Genomic DNA, 25,240 nt, shown 5'->3' with positions numbered 1-25,240 from the left:
ACGATGTCATGGAAGCGCATTGTATCCGTAGTTTGGCTACGAAGCGAGGGGAGTACCAGAGGGGTTAGAAGCCCATGGCGTACTTCCAAAGTAAATATAATAAAATTGGAACGATATAGAGAAGATCAGCCGTGCAGTGCTCTAGCCACGACCAGGATATTCAAGGCTAAAATAACGAAGGATACAAGGACTCTGGCTCCGGTTCTCGCATTGTTGGCAACGGTGAGTTTTACGGTTTGACTTACTCCCGTGGATATTCGAATCAAGTCGGCCATGGACAAGTTGAAGAGAGACCGGAAATTTTTACGCGCACAAGCAACAAGATTGACGGACGATATCGACGCGAAATTGGACGCTGACGGTGCAGCCGATCAAGATATTGCGATACTAAGAGAGAAGCTTCGAGATATTTCCGGTGATTTTGAGGCTGTTGACATCGTGCTCAAAGGTAAAATTCTCTGACGAAGAATATGAACGCGAGGTGACTGCCACGACCGAAAACCGCCATCAGATTTTGAAGGCTCTCACTCGAATAGACCTGCGCCCCAAAGGAGCGTCGACGGGCGCTTCGACGCCGGTGGCTTCGAACCCTAGCACCTTTGCAGCTGCTTCTGTCAATAGTGACAACAGGCCAAAATTAGAGCTGCCGAAATTTCATAGAAGCCGAAGGTTGCATAGAAGCATGGCTTCCTTTCTGGACACGTTATGGAGTCGTCTTCGTGTCTTCGATTCCAGCCTTCAGTATGCACCAGCTTGTCTGCGCGCTCTCACTCTTGTCGACGTTATGGAGTTGCGGCACACCACAATAACGCGCTTACTGAGAAGTTCTGTTAATTGACATATCGCTGTTAGCTGGGAACGCCGCTGATCTCATCCGTGGATTAAATTTGGACGAGGGCTGTTATAACGAGGCAAGTGAACTTCTCAAGAGGGAACATGGATCATCGACACGCATAGCTGATGAGCACATAAGGAAGCTGACAAACATGATCCTGGATTCTGCGGACATTTCAAAACTACGCCGATTCTATAATGAAATTCCATCCCGGGCACGCAGCATCCAGGTTTTTGATATCTCAACAGACGCCTACAGCGCACTACTTAGACCCATCATTATAAGCAAGCTGCCTCAAGTTTTGGTCGTTGAACAACAGGAATTTAATGACTGTGCTCGCAGCGCGGGTATAAATAGTGAGAGTGCGGCACACCTTTACAGCCGGGACATCCAGGACCAATGGACTACTTGCGAGTAAAAATAGTGTCCAAAGAACGTGCATTAGAGTATACCGGTGAGGAGAAGCAAGAACGGAAACGGACTATTCATAGGGTCAAAACCGCCGATATACCAACGGCTTTTGCTCTTTTTAACGCCAACAATCCACGGACACCAAATAAGGCAAATAATGTCTATTTTGCAAATCTGATCATCATCGGACGGTAACTGTTACGCGATATCCCACTACAGGAGAAGAAGCGACTATTAATTGAAGCAAGATGCTGATTAAAATGTAGGAGGCAATATTACATTGCTAGTCGCTGTCAGTCGTACATCAGCTGTCGCAAGGGTAGCTGAAGACGCGCTACGACCTTCTGTGACCCAGACTACATACGCAATAGGAGTACCCATTAAGTGCAAGTCAACATTATCCAGGTCGACCTACCACCGGGAGAAGTAGTTTTAGCGGCCTCCGCAGTTCCCTCTAAACATTCAAGCAAGATACCTCTTGGCACAACAATGGCATGTGCACAGGGACCTGAAAACACATGCCGCGGGTACACGTTCTGTTTGACAGAGGTACCCAGCGCAGCTTGGTCACCGAAAAAATCACCATAGGGTCGTTCGGTGGAGCAACAGTCACCAAGGAACTGAGGAAAACTTCCGTCAAGCAACAAACTACTCAGGGCGCTGCCGTAGAAATTGACGTTCTGCAAACACAGCATATATGCACCAACATACTTCCTACCATCGGTCAAGAGCATCTCAAGAGCGCTTCCCTACCGGACGAAGCCTCCAATGTCACCACTGCAGATCAAGAACTTCCTATCTCCGTTCTCATTGGGACCGAATGGTATTAGAGACTGTGTCCCCACTGAAATAGGATCGTTTATTAATGGCGTCGTAAACAACACGCATGGAAAAGCGAGATAATTCACGTAGAGGCAAAACACGGGCGAAACGGAACCCGATGCCGTCACGTCATTCACCGTCACAGGTTACCTCCCGCAGATGCAATGCATATATACCAACCGGCACCCAAGCGGCACCCATGGCTTACTTCCAAAGTACATATACAAAAATTGGAACGGTACAGAAAAGATTAGCATGGCCCCTGCGCAAGGATGACACGCAAAATCGTGAAGCGTTCCACATGTTTTTGCCATACGAATGTAACAGCTTGACAGAGTTGAAGTCGCTTCTTCTTTGTGCTTTTCGGCATGTATCGTATCAATTTATTAGGTGACGAGTTAGTGACACCTGTGTTGATCTGATGTAAATCGTAGAAAAGTGCGAGAATTCACGTAGAGACAAGACACGAGGGAAATGGAGCCCGATGTCGTCACGTCATTCACCGTCACAGGTTACCTACCGCATGTGCAATGCATATATACCAACGGAGCGGCACCCATGGCGTACTTCCAAAGTACATATACTAAAATTGGAACGATACAGAGAAGATTGGCATGGACCCTGCGCAAGGATGACACGCAAAATCGTGCAGCCACTTCGATCATTCCCGTCATCTCTCATCGTCATCACTGATCATTGTCACCACTCATATTAGACCCCTAGCTATGGGGTAGCGTTCCACTCCTAGAGTGGAAAACCTCCCCACTTCATCATCAGAATATATATGTTGTTGTTGTTGGCATGGACCCTGCGCAAGGATGACACGCAAAATCGTGAAGCGTTCCACATTTTTTTTTTCGTTTTCATACCAATGCAAGAGCTTGAGAGTTGAAGTCGCTTGTTCTTTGTGCTTTCCGGCATGTATGGTAGCAATTTATTAGATTACGAGTTAGGGACACCTGTGTTGATCTGATGTAAAACGTAGAAAAGTGTGAGAATTCACGTAGAGACAAGACACGAGGGAAATGGAGCCCGATGTCGTCACGTCATTCACCGTCACAGGTTACCTACCACATGTGCAGTGCATATATACCAACGGAGCGGCACCCATGGCGTAGTTCCAAAGTACATATACTAAAATTGGAACGATACAGAGAAGATTAGCATGGCCCCTGCGCAAGGATGACACGCAAAATCGTGAAGCGTTCCACATTTTTTTTTTCGTTTTCATACCAATGCAAGAGCTTGAGAGTTGAAGTCGCTTGTTCTTTGTGCTTTCCGGCATGTATGGTAGCAATTTATTAGATTACGAGTTAGGGACACCTGTGTTGATCTGATGTAAAACGTAGAAAAGTGTGAGAATTCACGTAGAGACAAGACACGAGGGAAATGGAGCCCGATGTCGTCACGTCATTCACCGTCACAGGTTACCTACCACATGTGCAATGCATATATACCAACGGAGCGGCACCCATGGCGTAGTTCCAAAGTACATATACTAAAATTGGAACGATACAGAGAAGATTAGCATGGCCCCTGCGCAAGGATGACACGCAAAATCGTGAAGCGTTCCACATTTTTTTTTTCGTTTTCATACCAATGCAAGAGCTTGAGAGTTGAAGTCGCTTGTTCTTTGTGCTTTCCGGCATGTATGGTAGCAATTTATTAGATTACGAGTTAGCGACACCTGTGTTGATCTGATGTAAAACGTAGAAAAGTGTGAGAATTCACGTACAGACAAGACACGAGGGAAATGGAGCCCGATGTCGTCACGTCATTCACCGTCACAGGTTACCTACCGCATGTGCAATGCATATATACCAACGGAGCGGCACCCATGGCGTAGTTCCAAAGTACATATACTAAAATTGGAACGATACAGAGAAGATTAGCATGGCCCCTGCGCAAGGATGACACGCAAAATCGTGAAGCGTTCCACATTTTTTTTTTTCGTTTTCATACCAATGCAAGAGCTTGAGAGTTGAAGTGGCTTGTTCTTTGTGCTTTCCGGCATGTATGGTAGCAATTTATTAGATTACGAGTTAGGGACACCTGTGTTGATCTGATGTAAAACGTAGAAAAGTGTGAGAATTCACGTAGAGACAAGACACGAGGGAAATGGAGCCCGATGTCGTCACGTCATTCACCGTCACAGGTTACCTACCGCATGTGCAATGCATATATACCAACGGGGCGGCACCCATGACGTACTTCCAAAGTACATACAGGGTGTCCCAGAAAACGTGTCATTGAATTATAATAAAAAAACTACACCACCTAGAGTCATGCAGTCAATGGCATTTGTTCTTACTGGGTTTTTGCCACCTCCTCATGCGAATGTCGTGTAACGTAAGTTTAATTATGTAAATTTTTGCGAGCTTAAGTCGGAAATTTCCCAAGTAAAGGTCACTTTTTTACCCCACCAATGTGAAGAGCGTGTCTAATTTTGTCAAATTAATGATAATTGTCAGGGATATTCAGGAGCTATTTTATCGGAAAAAATAGCCGAACATCATGCTCTACGGAGGTCGCACAGAATAGCGCACGATGAATTTTTCAGCGCAATCTTTGTCAGTCCGACGAAAGGAGGTTGGAAACCCAGCCCTCCCCGACATCGCAGAAAGAGATAAAACAGGCACGGCTTATCACGTCCGACTTTCGCTGGGATAATGCATTCCCTCTCCCAATTTTAGGAACTGTTACTTTTTCTACTATCACTCTGTGGGCTGGCTTCGGAACCTCCTTTCGTCGCACTGAGAGCGATTGCGCTCAAAAAGTCATCGCGCGCTATGGTTCGGTGCTCCGAAAAGCATGATATTCGGCTATTTTTTCCGATGGGATAACTTGTGAATATCACTGTGAATTATCATGAATTTGAGTGAATTCCGCACGCTCTTCATATTGGTGGGGTAAAAAAGTCACCTTTACTTGGCAAATTTCCGAGTTCAGTTCGCAAATATTTACATAATTAAACTTGAAGTACATGACATTCACATTAGGAGGTGGCAAAAACCTAATAAGAACAAATGCTGTTGACCGCATGATTCTAGGTGGCGTAGTTTTTTTTATTATAATTCAATGACACGTTTTCTGGGACACCCTGTATACTAAAATTGGAACGATACAGAGAAGATTAGCATGGCCCCTGCGCAAGGGTGACACGCAAAATCGTGAAGCGTTCCACATTTTTTTTTTTTTCGTTTTCATACCAATGCAAGAGCTGGAGAGTTGAAGTCGCTTGTTCTTTGTGCTTTCCGGCATGTATGGTGGCAATTTATTAGATTACGAGTTAGGGACACCTGTGTTGATCTGATGTAAAACGTAGAAAAGTGTGAGAATTCACGTAGAGACAAGACACGAGGGAAATGGAGCCCGATGTCGTCATGTCATTCACCATCACAGGTTACCTACCGCATGTGCAATGCATATATACCAACGGAGCGGCACCCATGGCGTACTTCCAAAGTACATATACTAAAATTGGAACGATACAGAGAAGATTAGCATGGCCCCTGCGCAAGGATGACACGCACAATCGTGAAGCGTTCCACATTTTTTTGTTTCGTTTTCATACGAATGCAAGAGCTTGAGAGTTGAAGTCGCTTGTTCTTTGTGCTTTCCGGCATGTATGGTGGCAATTTATTAGATTACGAGTTAGGGACACCTGTGTTGATCTGATGTAAAACGTAGAAAAGTGTGAGAATTCACGTAGAGACAAGACACGAGGGAAATGGAGCCCGATGTCGTCATGTCATTCACCATCACAGGTTACCTACCGCATGTGCAATGCATATATACCAACGGAGCGGTACCCATGGCGTACTTCCAAAGTACATATACTAAAATTGGAACGATACAGAGAAGATTAGCATGGCCCCTGCGCAAGGATGACACGCAAAATCGTGAAGCGTTCCACATTTTTTTGTTTCGTTTTCATACCAATGCAAGAGCTTGAGAGTTGAAGTCGCTTGTTCTTTGTGCTTTCCGGCATGTATGGTGGCAATTTATTAGATTACGAGTTAGGGACACCTGCGTTGATCTCATGTAAAACGTAGAAAAGTGTGAGAATTCACGTAGAGACAAGACACGAGGGAAATGGAGCCCGATGTCGTCATGTCATTCACCATCACAGGTTACCTACCGCATGTGCAATGCATATATACCAACGGAGCGGCACCCATGGCGTACTTCCAAAGTACATATACTAAAATTGGAACGATACAGAGAAGATTAGCATGGCCCCTGCGCAAGGATGACACGCACAATCGTGAAGCGTTCCACATTTTTTTGTTTCGTTTTCATACGAATGCAAGAGCTTGAGAGTTGAAGTCGCTTGTTCTTTGTGCTTTCCGGCATGTATGGTGGCAATTTATTAGATTACGAGTTAGGGACACCTGTGTTGATCTGATGTAAAACGTAGAAAAGTGTGAGAATTCACGTAGAGACAAGACACGAGGGAAATGGAGCCCGATGTCGTCATGTCATTCACCATCACAGGTTACCTACCGCATGTGCAATGCATATATACCAACGGAGCGGTACCCATGGCGTACTTCCAAAGTACATATACTAAAATTGGAACGATACAGAGAAGATTAGCATGGCCCCTGCGCAAGGATGACACGCAAAATCGTGAAGCGTTCCACATTTTTTTGTTTCGTTTTCATACCAATGCAAGAGCTTGAGAGTTGAAGTCGCTTGTTCTTTGTGCTTTCCGGCATGTATGGTGGCAATTTATTAGATTACGAGTTAGGGACACCTGCGTTGATCTCATGTAAAACGTAGAAAAGTGTGAGAATTCACGTAGAGACAAGACACGAGGGAAATGGAGTCCGATGTCGTCACATCATTCACCGTCACAGGTTACCTACCGCATGTGCAATGCAAATGTACCAACGGAGCGGCACCCATGACGTACTTCCAAAGTACATATACTAAAATTGGAACGATACAGAGAAGGTTAGCATGGCCCCTGCGCAAGGATGACACGCAAAATCGTGAAGCGTTCCACATTTTTTTGTTTCGTTTTCATACCAATGCAAGAGCTTGAGAGTTGAAGTCGCTTGTTCTTTGTGCTTTCCGGCATGTATGGTGGCAATTTATTAGATTACGAGTTAGGGACACCTGTGTTGATCTGATGTAAAACGTAGAAAAGTGTGAGAATTCACGTAGAGACAAGACACGAGGGAAATGGAGCCCGATGTCGTCACGTCATTCACCGTCACAGGTTACCTACCGCATGTGCAATGCATATATACCAACGGAGCGGCACCCATGGCGTACTTCAAAAGTACATATACTAAAATTGGAACGATACAGAGAAGATTAGCATGGCCCCTGCGCAAGGATGACACGCAAAATCATGAAGCGTTCCACATTTTTTTGTTTCGTTTTCATACCAATGCAAGAGCTTGAGAGTTGAAGTCGCTTGTTCTTTGTGCTTTCCGGCATGTATGGTGGCAATTTATTAGATTACGAGTTAGGGACACCTGTGTTGATCTGATGTAAAACGTAGAAAAGTGTGAGAATTCACGTAGAGACAAGACACGAGGGAAATGGAGCCCGATGTCGTCACGTCATTCACCGTCACAGGTTACCTACCGCATGTGCAATGCATATATACCAACGGAGCGGCACCCATGGCGTACTTCAAAAGTACATATACTAAAATTGGAACGATACAGAGAAGATTAGCATGGCCCCTGCGCAAGGATGACACGCAAAATCATGAAGCGTTCCACATTTTTTTGTTTCGTTTTCATACCAATGCAAGAGCTTGAGAGTTGAAGTCGCTTGTTCTTTGTGCTTTCCGGCATGTATGGTAGCAATTTATTAGATTACGAGTTAGGGACACCTGTGTTGATCTGATGTAAACCGTAGAAAAGTGTGAGAATTCACGTAGAGACAAGACACGAGGGAAATGGAGCCCGATGTCGTCACATCATTCACCGTCACAGGTTACCTACCGCATGTGCAATGCATATACAGGGTGTCCCAGAAAACGTGTAATTGAATTCTAATAAAAAAAACTACGCCACCTAGAATCATGCGGTCAACAGCATTTGTTCTTATTAGGTTTTTGCCACCTCCTAATGTGAATGACCAGTACTCAAAGTTTAATTATGTAAATATTTGCGAACTGAACTAGGAAATTTGCCAAGTAAAGGTCACTTTTTTACCCCACCAATATGAAGAGCGTGCCGAATTCACTCAAATTCATGATAATTCACAGTGATATTCACGAGCTATCCCATCGGGAAAAAATAGCCGCATATCATGGTTTTCGGAGCACCGGACCATAGCGCGCGATGACTTTATGAGCGCAATCGCTCTCAGTGCGACGAAAGGAGGTACCGAAGCCAGCCCCCAAAGTGATAGTAGAAAAAGTAACAGTTCCTAAAATTGGGAGAGGGAAAGCATTATCCCAGCGAAAGTCGGACGTGATAAGCCGTGTCTGTTTTATCTCTTTCTGCGGTGTCGGGGGAGGGGGGGCTGGGTTTCCAACCTCCTTTCGTCGGACTGACGAAGATTGTGCTGAAAACTTCATCGTGCGCTATTCTGTGCGACCTCCGTAGAGCATGATGTTCGGCTATTTTTTCCGATGGGATAGCTCCAGAATATCCCTGTCAATTATCATTAATTTGACTAAGTTAGGCACGCTCTTCACATTGGTGGGGTAAAAAGTGACCTTTACTAGGCAAATTTCCGACTTAAGCTCGCAAAAATTTACATAATTAAACTTACGTTACACGACCTTCACATGAGGAGGTGGCAAAAACCCAGTAAAAACAAATGTCATTGACCGCATGACTCTAGGTGGTGTAGTTTTTTTATTATAATTCAATGACACGTTTTCTGGGACACCCTGTATACCAAGGGAGCGGCACCCATGGCGTACTTCCAAAGTACATATACTAAAATTGGAACGATACAGAGAAGATTAGCATGGCCTCTCCGCAAGGATGACACGCAAAATCGTGAAGCGTTCCACATTTTTTTTCTTTTCATTCCAATGCAAGAGCTTGCTTGCTTTGCCACCTGCGGCGGTGGCTTCAACGGCGCGAGGCCGTAAACGCGTAAGCCGTCCACAAGGTACGCAAGCGCCGGCGGCCTGCAAGGTGTATACTGTCTAGACTACAGTGGAAACCACATCCTAAAAAGGTTCCACTTTTTATTTTAAAAAACAGTTCTAACCGTAGCAAATGAAATGTATCACAAGCAATAGATCCACTTCGATCACATTTAGACTAGAACATGCCGTGAAAGCCCGTAATATTTGCACAATAACATGGCTGCACACGCGTTGTACCCTCAGAGGGAATTTTACAGAGGGCATAGCAGGGGGAGGATCGGCAATGGCCCTCTTGCCCCCTTCGCGGTGCCCATGGGGAAAAAACCAAATACCATCATGAATGACTGAAAACAACAATAACAATAATGACAATATAAGAGCCACAAAGCTCGAGCGTTTTCTACCAATGTTTTGCATTCGTTCAGCAACGATGAGAAGATTTTCAGGTAATGTAGAAGTGGTTTTTTCCGTGTGGAAAATATTTTCGCGTTTTCGAGCAGAGCTGGTTTGAGGATTGATTCGCGAGAACTTAAATTCGCGACACAGGTTTCCGGGAGTGCTTTGCTCTTTCATATCGTGCCGCCGTCAATACTCGGGCATATTTCGGCACGTACAATGACATCCGTTGTTCACGTGGATTGCGGCATTCTAGGTCTATTCCTTTCTTCTCCTCACAGAGATAGGAGGAAAGGTCCTGTCAAATGCCCTTTAGGGACCCTGTAGGAGGCCATAGTACGGGCCGTGTGCAAGTTAGCCAGTTTATTTTAGCAGTTCTTATTAATTATCACTCGGGGCACTGACCAGTTTGGTTGAGATGTGGTACTATCATTCAAGCTGGTTTTGAGAATGCGGGGAAAGGCATGCTCTGGCTTCGTGGTATAGTGGTATATTGCATGTATAGTGCAAAGCGTTTATAGGAGTAACAAAAGCATGATGAATTTTCATTTCTTTTCATCTTGCCTGATGGGATAAAACGATCTTCTGCGCTTGCTTAAACTGCCTATGCTTCATCGAGTAGAAAGTATCAGGTAGACGCGGTATAGCGTCTAACGATTTTCGTCTTCATATGGCCAGAGTTATTCGCGGGAACTTAAATTCGCGATTTTGGAGGTGTGCGCGAAAAACGCGAAAAATAATTCCACACGAAAAAAACCACTTCTACAGTATCAACATTCTCACTTATCGAAGGGCTTATCCGCATCCTTCTCTTTTGCGTTTGTCAGGCACTCCTTGCAGGAAAAATCAGAGCTAATCTTCTGCTTCTTGTCACCGTCTTGCAAAACTAAGATGCCAAAGTTACGCCACACCGCGCTCGTTTTAAATGCACCTGAGTTATTATCAAAAGAGAACAACGACACGTGCTTCAAAAACGGAGATCCAGTCTCTGATGCCATGATAGTTGAATACTCGCGAGGCCAAGACCGGCAGAAGTGCGCGAAAGCACTTTGAGCTTCCTGCTCCGCAGCTGAACCGACCGGAACACGGAACGCGCGCGGGATATCGGCGCGCCGGGGTGACGCCTGCGGCGGCGTCAGCGCGCGGAGAAAAAGCAGCGGCGGCGGCGCGGCGCGGCGGCACACAGGTCTACGCCACTGTGACCGTCATGGAGGAAGGAAACACAAGGAGCGGCCCCTCTGAGAGTTTTCTATCGGGACGAGCGTAGCCAGCTTCGCATTGCATTCTGGGATGCTCCTGTCTACCGCGTGACCGCTCACATGACCCTCCAGACAGCATGGCGCCAGCAGAGCAGAAGACGCGAGCTCTTGTTGCGTCACAGTTCAGATGTCAGTATTACGTTGAACGCGTGGTTGCATTTTATTTCTGTGTGTTCGAATGTTTGCTGTTCTATTAGAAGACCAGTCACAATATGCAGAACGCAAAAGGAGTACGCGTGACCGGAAACATCACGTGTGGCAACGGTTACGTCCAAAGTGTGTACGTTCCTTGATAATGTGGTAAAGACTGCCGTTCTCAAAAAAACATTACCCAGATTTGTACAGCAACCGAAGATATGAAATGAATCTGCGGCGCAGTTTGAGGTCAATGAACAATTCAAGGTGACTCGAACACACACGGGCGACTAAAACAACTTACCGTGTACTTACGAAGAAAACGCGCTCCTGTGACAGGGCTGCTTTCAGTGCAGCGAGAGCCGCAGCCGGGGCAGGAACACATTACCATACGTCGTTTAGACGATGGTGCTCACATTTTCACAATACATTACTTTCAAAAAGCTAAATCACACGGAGAGCAGCGCGAAGAACAAAGCCTTGCAAAACCGAAACTTTAGAGGGGATCACGTGGTGGACAGGAAGCAATGGCGATTGTGACTGTAGCGACCGCTAGAGGGTGGCTACGCTAGTCTGGCGCGAAGAGACGCTCCTTGTGTTTCCTTCCTCCATGATGACCGCCAACCGTTCACATTCCGTTGTGTAGTTCTAAGTTTCAAGGTAAGCTTATGAACTGTGCACGATGTTGCAGTGACGCCGAAAGTTAAGGGTAAAAGATATGTGTACATGAAGGATCATCGGGCTGCAGAAAAAACTCTATGCGATTTCGGCTAACGGCCTGAGTACGCAACGCAATCAACACGAGTACCGTGCGTCTTGATCCCCGGATCAAGATGGGGTCTTGGTAAACATGTTGATCGAAAGTGATGAGAACTGGCCGTCCTCAGTAGTTCCTCCAATCACCCGTCGCATGGGACGCTTAGTTAAGGGGAGGAAACTTATTCTTCTACGTCAGACAGAGCTGAACAGTTTGAAACAAAAAGTACTCAACGTGATTTCCATGACAGAAGAGAACCGGACCCCCGGTTGTACATGGTTCGTTCACGAGCGATGTAAATGAAGTACCACAGATTCTCACTCCTCTGGGAGAGTAATGTAAAGCATACTGCTATCAGTGCCATCATCTCAAATGACATCGTTCACGCACGTGAGATGTTGAACAAGGGAGGCGTACGCTTCCTCGAGGACAGCGGAGATGCAGTAATAGCGGTCAGTGATCCTTATTCTACCGATCAGTTACGACGACACTGTATACCAGAGATACGGAGACGAAACTGGTCCCGACGATCACGCCTTTCGTCAGTTATCAGCAGCTTCTTGATTCAGTGCTTGACAGATGCCCACTTCAAAAGCAACAGCCTAACACCTGCCTCTGCGGGTTTTGCAGTCAGAGGAGCCGGACGTGTATTGTGTTGCAGTGCAGTGGGCTGGTAGCGACGCTCTGCACTAACACACTGTTGTAGCGCATTACGGAGCATCCTTTTTTTTCCCCCGACCTATGCTACAGGCTGCAAATTTGCTCCAACAGACAACGGGTACAGTAACGTGATATTTCAATTTCGTTGAGGGGTACCGACTATCACTTTCAAAGGATAGCTACAGATCGCTGGAAATTGCGCAGCCATCGCTGATGTAATCGTACAGTTATACCAGAACCGCGTTAAAGTGGTGTCAAAAAGTGAAAAAGAAGAATACAAATTCCCCTATCAAATCTTTCGTCTATCGCTTCCTTTTATGCTGCATTTCACATGAAATGCATGTTTCTCCACAACTAGCACCCTACTTTTCTTCGCCTGAATTAAGAAAAACAGCTCATCTGAACAAGTCAAACCCTGCTTATTGTACTACGCGAAACCTCTTGTTCGGCATGTTCTACCACTATATTAAAAAGTGTAAGAGTGCTAACAGTACAGGGCAAACACTGAGAAGGGGCACACACACAACAAACACACTTTCGTGGCATACTTTGTACACACAGGATGTTTCATTTAACTCGAACCCCACCTTAAAAAAATAACGGCTCATTGCATCACAACGAAACCAACTGCATAGTACTACTAGTAGTCTAAAGTGTTTCAGAGTATTTTTGTACCGCAATTAATTAATTAATTAGTGGAAATTAATTTTATAACTTTCTAGTTACGATGATTTCAACGAAGGTGTTAATTGTGAAGTTGTAGGCGCTGTCATGAGAAAACGAATCCAGTGTCTTGCAACATTCTAGCTCTAACAACTTTTCCCGAGTCTGCAGAAATGTGCCCGGACTTCCGAAACTTGGACGGAGCAGCTTTCCGTTGCGTCAAAAGAGCGCTCCATCGAAGAGCCCTCTCGTGTCCACTTGACGGACAAGGAGATATGCGATCCATTCCACCTACACACTTATCTATCACCCTTGCATGCGGTATCTGCTAGACTATCAGGAGGCACGCTGACCATGACACCGCGGCGCTTTGTCTTTTTGTTGTTTGTTTGATTTCCTCCTCTTTTTTCGCCGTGAACCAAGTCAAAGTATGCGACAAAGAAGGTTATCTTTCCAAGGAAGCACCTTGAACCTGTAACATGTGTTTACAAAAAAAAAAGAAAGAAAAACAAGCAAACCAGAAACCACAAGGAAGAGCTGTCGCGGGTGTCATTTGTTCAGCCGCTCTTTTAACGTTTACGCATTTACTCATTTACAGCCACTCTCTGTAAAATGGTTTGTGGCACAAGCAATGCTTTATTCCAGCGAAGAGTCAGCGGGTATGATGCTTCCCATAAGTGCTGCACAGGGAAAACAGAAAAAAGCAAGATAACAGTAACTGCCTCTTTTTGATGTCACTTATTTTAATGACAACTTATTTTAAGATAGAACAACGTGAGTCTGCATTTCGCTCATGTATTCCAACATAACAGAAACAATATTATGGATATTTAGAGCAGGTGTTGGAAGAGGTCGCCGTGCGTCATCACACAAAATAGGCACCTCCTGATTCTGTTCTCGGTCGCCCTCCGCAACATGTCCTCGGGGATTTCACGGCAACCTTGAGTGATCTTCGCCTTGACGGCATCAGGTGTGCCGTGTCCTCGACGTACATGCGGTCCTTCTCAGTAGTAATAGGTCGCGTCCAGTACAGTCTGGGCCGACTTCCCTCGCATATTTTTTGCCGCGCGTGGCGGGGGCGCGAGGGTGGAGGCGCTTATGGGCGGGCGGCGCGTGATCGGAGGGTTGCGTGCGCGCTTACCTTCGCACATTTTTGAGCCTGGACCGACTTCACTCGCGTATTTTTTCCCGCGCGGCGCGTGTGCGGAGGGTTGTCTGCGCGCTTATCGGCGGGGGGAGCGCTTCGCGTGCGCTTACCCTCGCACAATTTTCCACCTGGACCGACTTCATTCATAATTTTTTCGCTACAACAGGTGTGCGGTTTACATGCAAGTATAGACATGCAAAGAGGAGTCATATACAAAAAGTACAAGTGGAAAATTATTTATTAAAGCCAATTATATATTGTCAACTGTAATGCCAATAATGCTGGAAATTGTAATGCCAATGGTGGTGCCAATTGTGATGTCAAGCAGGTGAAGCAGAAACCCAGCCGAAAAACCTTGACCACCTGTAACAGAAGAAATAAAAACGCAAGACAGTACACGTAAAGAATATACATAATTTATTAACTATATCCAGTCCTTAGATTCCGAAAGAAGACATAAAATCAACATTCATCACATTGCTTACCAATTGTTCACTTACGGAGCCCCGCACCAATGACTTGAAAGATGACATATTATTATTATATGAAACTACATTCGCATTCAATAATACATACAATAGTGAGGCCACACTGGATAATCTGAAAAAAGACACAGTTTAATATCAACAATCATACTCCCATTATAGCAACAATAATCTGAAAGAGAATCTCATTGAATATCATATTCTACTTTCAATGATACATACATTGCGGCGGCGGCGCTGAACCCCAATAACCTGAAAAAGAATCTCAGACCATAGGACACGAACGACAAGAATGACACGAACGCCAGAGAAAATAAAATCTATAACACCATATTTAATCAAAGAAGATATTCTTAATCAATATAATTACAATCAAAATTACAAGTTGCATTATAAAAAGTCTAATATTCCTATATGTGCCCACCATCATTGCAATAGCGGGATTTTAATTACAAGTGCTGATAGATGTATGTAATTAATTGTGAACAGCAGAGACCCTGGAAGACCATGGGACACGAACGACAAGAACGACACGAAAACCAAGAGGAAATAAACTCTATAACACCACATTTAATCAAAGAACAAAACTACAGAAGAGGAGAGTAATCTACCATTTTAACTATCATAAAATCATCCTCGTGACTTAATCTATTCGAACACCATATAATTTTCGTTCTAACTGACACAACAAACCTTACTTTGTTTTATGAACCCAACACAGAAAATAGATATGTTAAAAAATGAACTTCACCGCATAGCATGCTTCTAGCCAACAGCCAGGTCTAGTAATATCTGCCCTGATTTGTTGAAGACCGGAGGCGTACGCCTGTTTTGTGACAGTTATGAACATTTCGAGCGCAATAGGGAAGATAAGTAGATTATTCCAACATTACACAACTTTTAGTTAATCAATTTCTTATTAAGTGAATAGCGTAGACATAAGGAAGTAATGAGAAACAACACAATCAACAACTAGCATTAATAGAGAGCCAAACCTGCAGCTCCTAGCCAACACGTGAACAACAGATACATGCAGAAATATAATAGCGAAACAATCTATGAAAACAAGAAACATTAGAATCTAATACTATGAATAGCACATACTTAACGCTCAAAAACAGAGGAACACTCTAAGCGGCGCCACGTAAACAACAACAGAGGAAAATAATGTATCATTGAACCATCTTAAAATCATCTTAGTGACTTAATATAATAGAACACCATACAATTTTCATTCTAACAAACTCTGCAAACGCTGAGGGAGGTATCGAAGACATAGAAAATATGCAGTGTTTTCATCTCGGTTTTCACTCTTTTTGCTCAAAGCCGGGAGACTTTATGTTTCTATCTATATGACCAAAACGAAGCAACTCCCATGCTTTATGACTCAAAGGGTTGTGGGCTATATTCCTTCCTCCAGCAAACAGGGCGCTCTCGAGGTCAGATAAGACGTTCAAAGGCGATATATTTTATTGTGCAGCGCAAATAGGTGCCGATATTATTCGTGGGGATCACTATCTTTTCACATCCTTTTGTCTTTTTTGTTTTGTGTTTCTTGTCTTTTGTCAAAGTGGATGACAAGTCGGCTAAGTTTGTACAGATGCGATATTTTTATCGAACATGTAGAGAAAGTCCAAATTATTAAATGATAGCAACAATAGTCAATCAAAAACAAGAAACAAAGTTAATTACATCAAATTTTGTAATATCTTGCAACAGAAAGTTCTATATAGAGGAACCACACAGAAATGTCAAATGTGAAATGCAACTCAGAGATATGAGGCATTCCCATCTTGCAGATTATTTTTACTGATGTCAATCGAGTGAAACAAATACAAGACAATAATTATTTCAGGTAGTAACTTCACAACCCATAGAATATCAATCGAGTGAATACTTCAAACAAAGTCAAAACAATAATTAATTCAGACAAATCATTTCTAAGCAAGCAGCATGAATACACACACACATAAATGGGATGATGATGATGTACACTGCCGATGTGCACTACGGTACACTGCCCATTGCGCTTGTGGAAGGGATGAGAAAGTGATGATGATGGAAAGGTGTCCGGTTAGAGTTCGTTCATTAGTCCTGTGCTGGAGAGGAACTCAGCAACAGCTCAGCAGCATGATACAGAATCATTCATAGCCCACGTGTTTTCTTGCTCATCATGTCGTTTTGTAAATCAATTTCCATAATTCTCACAACAGGTGGATATTATAACATTCAAAATCAGATAATAATTTTTTGATCACGAAAATGATCATAGGTATGCTTTTAATTAAGTGTAGACGCGCACTTGAAAACAGAAGAGACAATTGCTCTACATTGAAGGGATGGACAGATTTTGTACTCGCTACGATAAGTCATGGGAAGATGTGATAAAAACTGCTTCGAAAAGGAAGAGCCGCGAAACGATTCCATTATCGCTGCATTTCAATACCTCCTAGACATGGTCGTATTCGGAGGTATGGTACAAACTACAGAACTGAAGGTGCAAGAATTTATATGCCGAATCTACAATACTTATAAAAATATCTGCACATCAACGTCGGAAGGGCCACTGGGATTGTTGGCGGAGTTTTTGAGGTTTGCTAACGAAGAATTGAAATACACTAGACCAGATGTAATTGTAATCATTGCAATGGACATTGCATTCATCAAGAAAGCGGTCTATATCGCACGGTGCATTATGGATTTGTTGAAATTACACCTAACTATTGAGATGGAAAATACGTATAAATCGTATCACATGATACGTTCCACTACCACGGCAACGCAATTATTTACGTAAGCTTTAGCTCGCTCACTTTGACGAGCACTCTTTCATGATGACAGAGAATTTCAATCGAAGAGTTTGATACCTTCTCTACACAGCACAACGCAATGTGGATTCTCTGTGCCACGGAGATTACTACGAATCATTTCCGAACGAAATTTACATAAAACTCGAAGAAAGGGTCACCCGCGTCCTGGAAGACGTTTCGGTAACACGCCGGGCCACGTTTCCCCAATGCTGTACCCGAAACCGAACGCGATTCTGCGCCCACCAAATGCGATTCTGCGTCCAATGCGTCAACGCGGTACTGCACGCGAGCGCCTAGCTTTTTCGCGTGCGTCTTGCTTGCGGAAACGGGTTCGTCGACGCGGTTGACCCTTCCTTTGAGTTTTAAGTAAATTTCGTTCAGAAAATATTCGTAGTAATCTCCGTGGCACAGATAATCCACATTGTGTTCTGGTGTATAGAGAAGGTATCAAACTCTTCGAGTGAAATTCTCTGTCATCATGAAAGAATGCTCGTCAAAGTGAGTGAGCTAAAGCCTACGTATTGTGAAATTACACATTCTACAGCACAGATCGTAAATCGCAACACCTGTTCAAATTTTAATTAAACTCTTACTGATGTGTGGTAGAGTAGTCTCCACTTCTCCTGAAAGTGAATCGATAAATTTTAGCATTTAAGCCACAATCAAATAGCTTGTATAGTATGGGTGACTATATGCACAACTTTTTAATCTATATCTTTAAAAAATGCAAGAGATAGTGTACAGTTTTTACTTTGAAAATTTAAACAAGAAAATTATATTTAGTGTGGAGTTTACGTTTTGTCTCATTATGAGCTCAAAACTTGTAAAATTAAAGTATGGGCTTTCCATTTGTAGTGCCCGGATGCTATGACACTAAGGATAAGGGGATAGTTTTTCAGTATGGCTATGGGAAACCTCGAGTACATTTTGTGAATTGGATCTAATAATTGGGAGTTTACGTCGCGAGACAACTGAGACTATGAGCGACGCCACAGCGGTCGGTCTGTGCATTGCTTTTGCCCACTTGAGGGTTCTTTAACGTGCGATGAAAGCTCATCACACGGCACGGATCTATGTTTCTGTATGTGCTGTGCTGATCTGCTTATTATAATTCAAATTACGTATCTTCCATTGTCTTTATGCATAGTGTTCATCCTCAATGTATATTGGTTAAACAATTCTGCTGACAGTTGTGTGATTCGTTTCTCCCAAAATCTGATTGTCACTTAGAATTTATCTCATACACGTTTGTGTGCCGTGTGTTACGAAGATTATGTGACTAGAAATGTAGACATCGCCTGCACGTCATGCCTGTAAAATCCTTCGTTTGCATCGTGGCATCTGATAATAGATTCACTTTTCGTGAAGACTTCGTATTATCTCGCAGGCACTGAACTCGAATGCAACTGTAAAAGTTGATGACACTGTGTCGCGAACGCTTTGACTTATGCCGCCGCAATCAGTTATCTTGCCTTATTTCCCGTTTTGCCCTATCTTGGACGGCTCCTTTTTCCTATCCAGTCATACAAACGCTGGTGGTGATGGTGAAAGGGCTTGCCGTTGTCAGCCTCACGTATGTGGGCAACGTCACGACTGACGCCCTGGGGAAATGTGCGTCCTGGGCCGACTTCTAGGGGAACTGTGCCTACATATGTCTGAAAGCGTCTGCAGAAAACCCTGAAAAAACCCCAGACAGCACAGCCAGCATCGGGATTCGAACCCGGGTACCTCCCAGTCTCGACGTGACATGGCCAGCACCCTAACCACTGAGCCACGGGATAACTGTGTTGACGGAAATATTTATTCCGCACTCCAATCGGGTTGCTTGTCAAAGACGCCTTTTCTTCTTCTTTTCCTGCGTCTGGGCTAAGCAACTGTTTGAGAAATATACATGCACTGTGGAATTTAATTCATGAAATGTGATAAGTTTTCACAAAAGATTATCCTGTTTTTTGTAATCAAAGATTGATGTATCATGCTTCAAATTTCAATGACCGATCCTTCTCCGGCAATTCTATCCTTCGGGTGTTGAAGTTGTACACAGTGTAGTCGGGTAAAACCTATTTGATCGTTAGCTCTGATTCCACATTAGAATTCTTGCACATACTGTGGAATATTCGTTTCCTCAGCAATCATTGTGTTCAATCTAGCCATACCAAATATAAGCTGTTTTCGTTGCGAGGCGTAGAATTCACTATATTGATGGCAAATATTTCACTTATTATTTCAATTTACACTTATTTATTTCGATAAATTACAATTGTCCTATTCCAAATTCTGAAGTTTTCGTTTATTGTCTTGATTGATGAATTCCGAATGCATTAAATAATAATTTCTTAATATTGGTCTCTTGAATCCAACATTGATCAATGCAATCGATACGTTGTGGCCGTATTTGTATCGCTTCAGTAACTTGCACTTTGTTGCGACGAACTTGCACAATCTCTTATTGATGTTTCCTTTCTTTGTATGAAGGTTCTTGAATGGCGTACAAGACAGTATTAGATGCAAATCGTCCGGTGGTCCCCCGCAGTTGATATGTTCGTTGAGTTTCAGTAAATGATGATACATCAGACCTTGTACAACAATATTGAACTTCTGCTCATTTGACATCGTTGCAAGAACTGGGAGAAGAAAATAATTGCGTTGCCGTGGTAGTGGAACATATGATGTGATACGATTTCTACGTATTTCCCATCTCAATAGTTAGGTGTAATTTCAACAAATCCATAATGAACCGTGCGATATAGACCGCTGTATATGATAATTTGATCTGACTGCTTTCTTGATGAATGCAATCTCCATTGCAATGATTACAATTACATCTGGTCTAGTGTATTTCAATTATTCGTTAGCAAACCTCAAAAACTCCGCCAACAATCCCAGTGGCCCTTCCGACGTTGATGTGCAGATATTTTTATAAGTATTGTAGATTCGGCATATAAATTCTTGCACCTTCAGTTCTGTAGTTTGTACCATATCTCCGAATACGACCATGTCTAGGACGTATTGAAAGGCAGCGATAATGGAATCATTTCGCGGCTCTTCCTTTTCGAAGCAGTTTTTTATCACATCTTCCCATGACTTATGGTAGCGAGTACAAAATCTGTCCATCTCTTCAATGTAGAGCAATTGTCTCTTCTGTTTTCAAGTGGGCGTCTACACTTAATTAAAAGCATATTTATGCTCATTTTCTTGATTAAAAATTTATTATCTGGTTTAGAATGCTATAATATCCACCAGTCGTGAGAATTATGGAAATTGATTTACAAAACGACATGATGAGCAAGAAAAAACATTTGCTTTGAATGATTCTGTATTCATGCTGCTGAGCTGCTGCTGAGTTCCTCTCCAGCACAGGACTAATGAACGAACTCTAACCGGACACCTTTCCATCGTCATTACTTTCTCATCCCTTCCACAAGCGCAATGGGGCAGTGTACCGCCATAACGGTGGAGAATGACCCAGCTCATCATCATCCCATTTATGTGTGTGTGTATTCATGTTGCTTGCTTAGAAATGATTTGTCAGAATTAATTATTGTTTTGACTTTGTTTCAAGTATTCACTCGATTGACATTCTATGAGTTGTGAAGTTACTACCTGTAATAATTATTGTCTTGTATTTGTTTCAATTGTTCACTCGATTGACATAAGTAGAAATAATCTCTAAGATGGGAATGCCTCATATCTCTGAGTTGCATTTCACATTTGATATTTCTGTGTGGTTCATCTATATAGAACTTTCTGTTGCAAGATATTACAAAAATTGATGTAATTAAATTTGTTTCTCGTTTTTGATTGACTATTGTTGCTATCATTTAATAATTTGGACTTTCTCTACATGTTCAATAAAAATATCGCATCTGTACAAACTTAGCCGACTTGTCATCCACTTTGACAAAAGACTTCCGTTTCAAGGAAAGGATGTGAAAAGATAGTGATCCCCGCGAATAATATCGGCATCTATTTGCGCTGCACAATAAAATATATCGCCTTTAACTGTCTTATCTGACCTCGAGAGCGCCCTGTTTGCTGGAGGGAGGAATATAGTCTCCAACCCTTTGAGTGATAAAAGCATGGGAGTTGCTTCGTTTTGGTCATATAGATAGAGACATAAAGTCTCCCGGCTTTGAGCAAAAAGAGTGAAAACCGAGATGAAAACACTGCATATTTTCTATGTCTTGGATACCTCCCTCAAGGTTTGTAGAGTTCATTAGAACGAAAATTGTATTGTGTTCGATTAGATTAAGTCACGAAGATGATTTTATGATGGTTCAGTGATAGATTATTTTCCTCTGTTGTTGTTTACGTGGCGCCGCTTAGAGTGTTCCTCTGTTCTTCAGCGTTAAGTCTGTGCTATTCACAGTATTAGATTGTAATGTTTCTTGTTTTCATAGATTGTTTCGCTATTATATTTCTGCATGTATCTGTTGTTTACGTGTTGGCTAGGAGCTGCAGGTTTGGCTCTCCATTAATGCTAGCTGTTGATTGTGTTGTTTCTCATTATTTCCTTATGTCTATGCTATTCACTTAATAAGAAATTGATTAACTAAAGTTGTGTAATGTTGGAATAATCAACTTATCTTCCCTATTGCGCTCGAAATGTTCATAACTGTCACAAAACAGGCGTACGCCTCCCGTCTTCAACAAATCAGGGCAGATATTATTAGAGCTGGTTGTTGGCTAGGAGCGTGCTATGCGGTGAAGTTCATTTCTTAACATATCTATTTTCTGTGCTGGGTTCATAAAACAAAGTAAGGTTTGTAGTGTCACTTAGAACGCAAATTGTATGGTGTTCGATTAGATTAAGTCACGAGGATGATTTTATGATAGTTAAAATGGTAGATTATTCTCCTCTTCTGTTGTTTTGATGAAGAGTATCTTCTTTGATTAAATGTGGTGTTATAGATTTTATTTCCTCTTCTGTTCGTGTCGTTCTTGTCGTTCGTGCCCCATGGTCTTCCAGGGTCTCTGCTGTTCACAATTAATTACATACATCTATCGGCACTTGTAATTAAAATGCCGCTGTTGGAATGATGGTGGTCACGTATAGGAACATTAGAATTGGCAATATGTAATTGGCTTTAATAAATAATTTTCAACTTGTACTTTTTGTGTATGACTCCTGCATGTCTATACTTGCATGTAAACCGCACACCTGTTGTAGCGGAAAAAATATGAATGAAGTCGGCCCAGGTGGGAAAATGCGCGAGGTTAAGCGCACGCGAAGCGCGGACAACCCTCTGCACACGCGCCGCGCGGGAAGAAATACGCGAGTGAAGTCGGCCCAGGCTGAAAAATGTGCGAGGGTAAGCGGGCACGCAGCCCTCCGGTCACGCGCCGCCCGCCGATAAGCGCCTCCACCCTCGCGCCGCCCGCCACGCGCGGCAACAAATATGCGAGCGAAGTTGGCCCAGACGCTGTGGGGGTTCCAACCAGGCACCTAGGGTATGTACTGGACACGACCTATTACTACTCTTCTCATATCCCCATAAGAAGAAATCCAGAGGCGTAAGGTCCAGGGACCTGGCAGGCCATGGCACTGGTCCGAACCTTACCACCCACTGGTTAGGAAATGCGTGGTCGAGACAGGCGCGAGCTGGGCTGGAGCTGTCTGCGGGAGCGCCATCGTGCTGAAACCACAGCTGGCCATATCCGGCAAGTGGGAGGTTGGCGTAGAACTCTTCCACGGGGGCTGAATAATCTTGTTTAGGTATCTGTCCGCGGTCAATGTCCTATCAATGAAGACGGGTCCAATGAGGGTCCCGTCGCAAATGCCGCACCAGACGTTGAGGGATCATTTGTATTTATGATGGGACCTGCGAAGCCAATGGGGATTGGTGGTACTCCACTAATGAGCGTTGTGCAGGTTCACCTGCGCGTCCCGGGAGAAGTTTGCCGCGTCCGTCTAGATGACGTTACTAAAAAATTGCGGGTCTGATCGACAGTGCGCAAAAGCCAGTTGGCATAGTGCAACCGGTTTTCGAAGTCTCCTTGCTGCAACTGTTGATGCAGTTGAACGTTGTAAGGATGGAGGCAGGCCTGTTTTGCTATCCTCCACACCGTCGACAATGAAACGCCACACTGACTGCTGGCCTCGCGGATGCTGGCTAGAGGGTGTGCCTCAAAGAACGCCATGATGTTGGTTCGAACGTCGTCTGAAGGTGTCGATGACCTACGACGCTTTCGGGAAAACTTGCCAAATTCTTTTAGCGTCTCGTACTGACGAACAATCGTCGCAGGGCTTGGTCTCCTGCCGGCGTGCCACATCTGAAAAATCTTCACTGCTTGTTTCTTATTGCTCTGTGCAGCACCTAGGGCAAGCACCATGTCAGCTCTTTCTTCGTTGGAATAGGGCATTATGTGACCCGCAGAGCACCCAACAAGGAGGGCGTGTACGGAGACGAAAGTGAACAAAGAATCAAGGTGATTCGATTGAAAGATAACATTCCTTGTCCCGTACTTTCAGTTGCATCACGGCGAAATAATAAAAAAAACAGGAGGAAATAAAACAAACAATAAAAGGACAAAGCGCCGCGTTGTCATCTTCACTGCGCCCTCTGATCGTCTAGCAGATACGGCACCATGCAAGGATAATAGATATGAGTATACGTGGAATGGATCGCATATCTCCTTTTTCGTCAAGTGGACGTGGGAGTGCACTGCGATCGAGCGCTCTTTTGACGTGACGGAAACATGCTCCATCCAAGTGTCGGAAGTCCGGGCACATTTCTGCATACCCGGGAAAAAACGAGTCCTTAGAGCTAGAGTGTTGCAAGACACTTGATTCGCTTTCTCATGGCAGCGCCTACAACTTCACAATTGACATCTTCGTTGTAATCCTCGTAACTAGGAAGTTATGAAATTAATTTCCACTAATTAATTAATTAATTGCGGTGCAAAAATACTCTGAAACACTTTATTCTACTAGTAATCATATGCAGTTGGTTTCGTTGTGATGCAATGAGCCGTTATTTTTTAAAGGTGGGGTTCGAGTTAAATGAAACACTCTGTATGTTGCTTCATGTTTATATCCTGTGTACAGTTTAGCTTGGTTGTTTTTCGTTGCATAATGTATGTTTTAGTGCTTTTACCCTTTTTAATAGACACAGCAGATATAAGGATTGTTGTTTCTCACAGCTGCCTATAAGGTTCACCAGCTGGGTCTGCGTCCCATCACCATATAAGGGTACTAACATATTCCGAAGGATAACATATTCCATTTACATGTTACCAGTTACCTTACTATGAATACCCTTTTTTTTACAATGCAGTATATTGTTAACCCTATGAGTTTTGCTACTTGCCTGTATTCGGAGCACACTTGCGAAGTGGGGTAGTTTGTACTGAGCGAGCATCCTCCAACAGGAAGAGACAGGGACACGAACACGCCCAACAACACAATCTGCTTTACTAGCAACTAAGTAAAACATTACTAGAAGAAGTTGCTCACAGTTTGTCAGAAGAGTCTACTGATCTTGCGCATGTGTTCTTAAATTGTTCTTCAAGTAAAAGTAATGCCTTTGTTGTATTCTGCCACGCAGTTGCTATAGTGAAGTAGATAGTCTTGTTGTGCATGTTTGTGTCCCTGTCTATTGCTGCGTCAAGATGATTGCCTGTATTCGTAGAACATTGAAATTATGTGAGCGTACATGTGTTGACACACTTATTCCATTTTATGCAGGTTTCTTTCATATAAATTGCTGCTCTTTGAATCCTTTTGCTCCACAGCAATTCCGTGTTGTAAACTAACAAGCCGCAAGCAAATCTTTCTGATCAGTCCAG

General features: G+C 43.5%; 14 non-coding genes and 1 pseudogene across 14 annotated transcripts; all 15 read left to right on the top strand.

Annotated features, from left to right (window-relative positions):
- Positions 1-2,272: 2,272 nt before the first annotated feature.
- Positions 2,273-2,375, top strand: LOC135379665 (U6 spliceosomal RNA). The gene has a single exon (XR_010419128.1). It is a non-coding gene; the product is annotated as a U6 spliceosomal RNA (small nuclear RNA).
- Positions 2,376-2,631: 256 nt separating this feature from the next.
- LOC135379667 (U6 spliceosomal RNA) lies at positions 2,632-2,734 on the top strand. Its single transcript, XR_010419130.1, has one exon. It is a non-coding gene; the product is annotated as a U6 spliceosomal RNA (small nuclear RNA).
- Positions 2,735-2,863: 129 nt separating this feature from the next.
- LOC135379669 (U6 spliceosomal RNA) lies at positions 2,864-2,921 on the top strand (annotated as a pseudogene).
- Positions 2,922-3,182: 261 nt separating this feature from the next.
- LOC135379659 (U6 spliceosomal RNA) lies at positions 3,183-3,285 on the top strand. Its single transcript, XR_010419124.1, has one exon. It is a non-coding gene; the product is annotated as a U6 spliceosomal RNA (small nuclear RNA).
- A 261-nt stretch (positions 3,286-3,546) lies between these two features.
- Positions 3,547-3,649, top strand: LOC135379657 (U6 spliceosomal RNA). Its single transcript, XR_010419122.1, has one exon. It is a non-coding gene; the product is annotated as a U6 spliceosomal RNA (small nuclear RNA).
- A 261-nt stretch (positions 3,650-3,910) lies between these two features.
- LOC135379656 (U6 spliceosomal RNA) lies at positions 3,911-4,013 on the top strand. The gene has a single exon (XR_010419121.1). It is a non-coding gene; the product is annotated as a U6 spliceosomal RNA (small nuclear RNA).
- Positions 4,014-5,151: 1,138 nt separating this feature from the next.
- LOC135379666 (U6 spliceosomal RNA) lies at positions 5,152-5,258 on the top strand. The gene has a single exon (XR_010419129.1). It is a non-coding gene; the product is annotated as a U6 spliceosomal RNA (small nuclear RNA).
- Positions 5,259-5,522: 264 nt separating this feature from the next.
- Positions 5,523-5,625, top strand: LOC135379653 (U6 spliceosomal RNA). Its single transcript, XR_010419118.1, has one exon. It is a non-coding gene; the product is annotated as a U6 spliceosomal RNA (small nuclear RNA).
- A 262-nt stretch (positions 5,626-5,887) lies between these two features.
- Positions 5,888-5,990, top strand: LOC135379644 (U6 spliceosomal RNA). The gene has a single exon (XR_010419110.1). It is a non-coding gene; the product is annotated as a U6 spliceosomal RNA (small nuclear RNA).
- A 262-nt stretch (positions 5,991-6,252) lies between these two features.
- LOC135379652 (U6 spliceosomal RNA) lies at positions 6,253-6,355 on the top strand. The gene has a single exon (XR_010419117.1). It is a non-coding gene; the product is annotated as a U6 spliceosomal RNA (small nuclear RNA).
- Positions 6,356-6,617: 262 nt separating this feature from the next.
- LOC135379643 (U6 spliceosomal RNA) lies at positions 6,618-6,720 on the top strand. Its single transcript, XR_010419109.1, has one exon. It is a non-coding gene; the product is annotated as a U6 spliceosomal RNA (small nuclear RNA).
- Positions 6,721-6,982: 262 nt separating this feature from the next.
- Positions 6,983-7,085, top strand: LOC135379660 (U6 spliceosomal RNA). The gene has a single exon (XR_010419125.1). It is a non-coding gene; the product is annotated as a U6 spliceosomal RNA (small nuclear RNA).
- A 262-nt stretch (positions 7,086-7,347) lies between these two features.
- On the top strand, positions 7,348-7,450 carry LOC135379655 (U6 spliceosomal RNA). The gene has a single exon (XR_010419120.1). It is a non-coding gene; the product is annotated as a U6 spliceosomal RNA (small nuclear RNA).
- A 262-nt stretch (positions 7,451-7,712) lies between these two features.
- Positions 7,713-7,815, top strand: LOC135379654 (U6 spliceosomal RNA). Its single transcript, XR_010419119.1, has one exon. It is a non-coding gene; the product is annotated as a U6 spliceosomal RNA (small nuclear RNA).
- Positions 7,816-8,962: 1,147 nt separating this feature from the next.
- LOC135379663 (U6 spliceosomal RNA) lies at positions 8,963-9,065 on the top strand. Its single transcript, XR_010419127.1, has one exon. It is a non-coding gene; the product is annotated as a U6 spliceosomal RNA (small nuclear RNA).
- Positions 9,066-25,240: the final 16,175 nt, after the last annotated feature.

The sequence above is a fragment of the Ornithodoros turicata genome, chromosome 1 (assembly GCF_037126465.1).
Source record: "Ornithodoros turicata isolate Travis chromosome 1, ASM3712646v1, whole genome shotgun sequence".
NCBI lineage: Eukaryota > Metazoa > Arthropoda > Arachnida > Ixodida > Argasidae > Ornithodoros > Ornithodoros turicata.
This window is presented reverse-complemented; position numbering and strand designations above follow the sequence as displayed.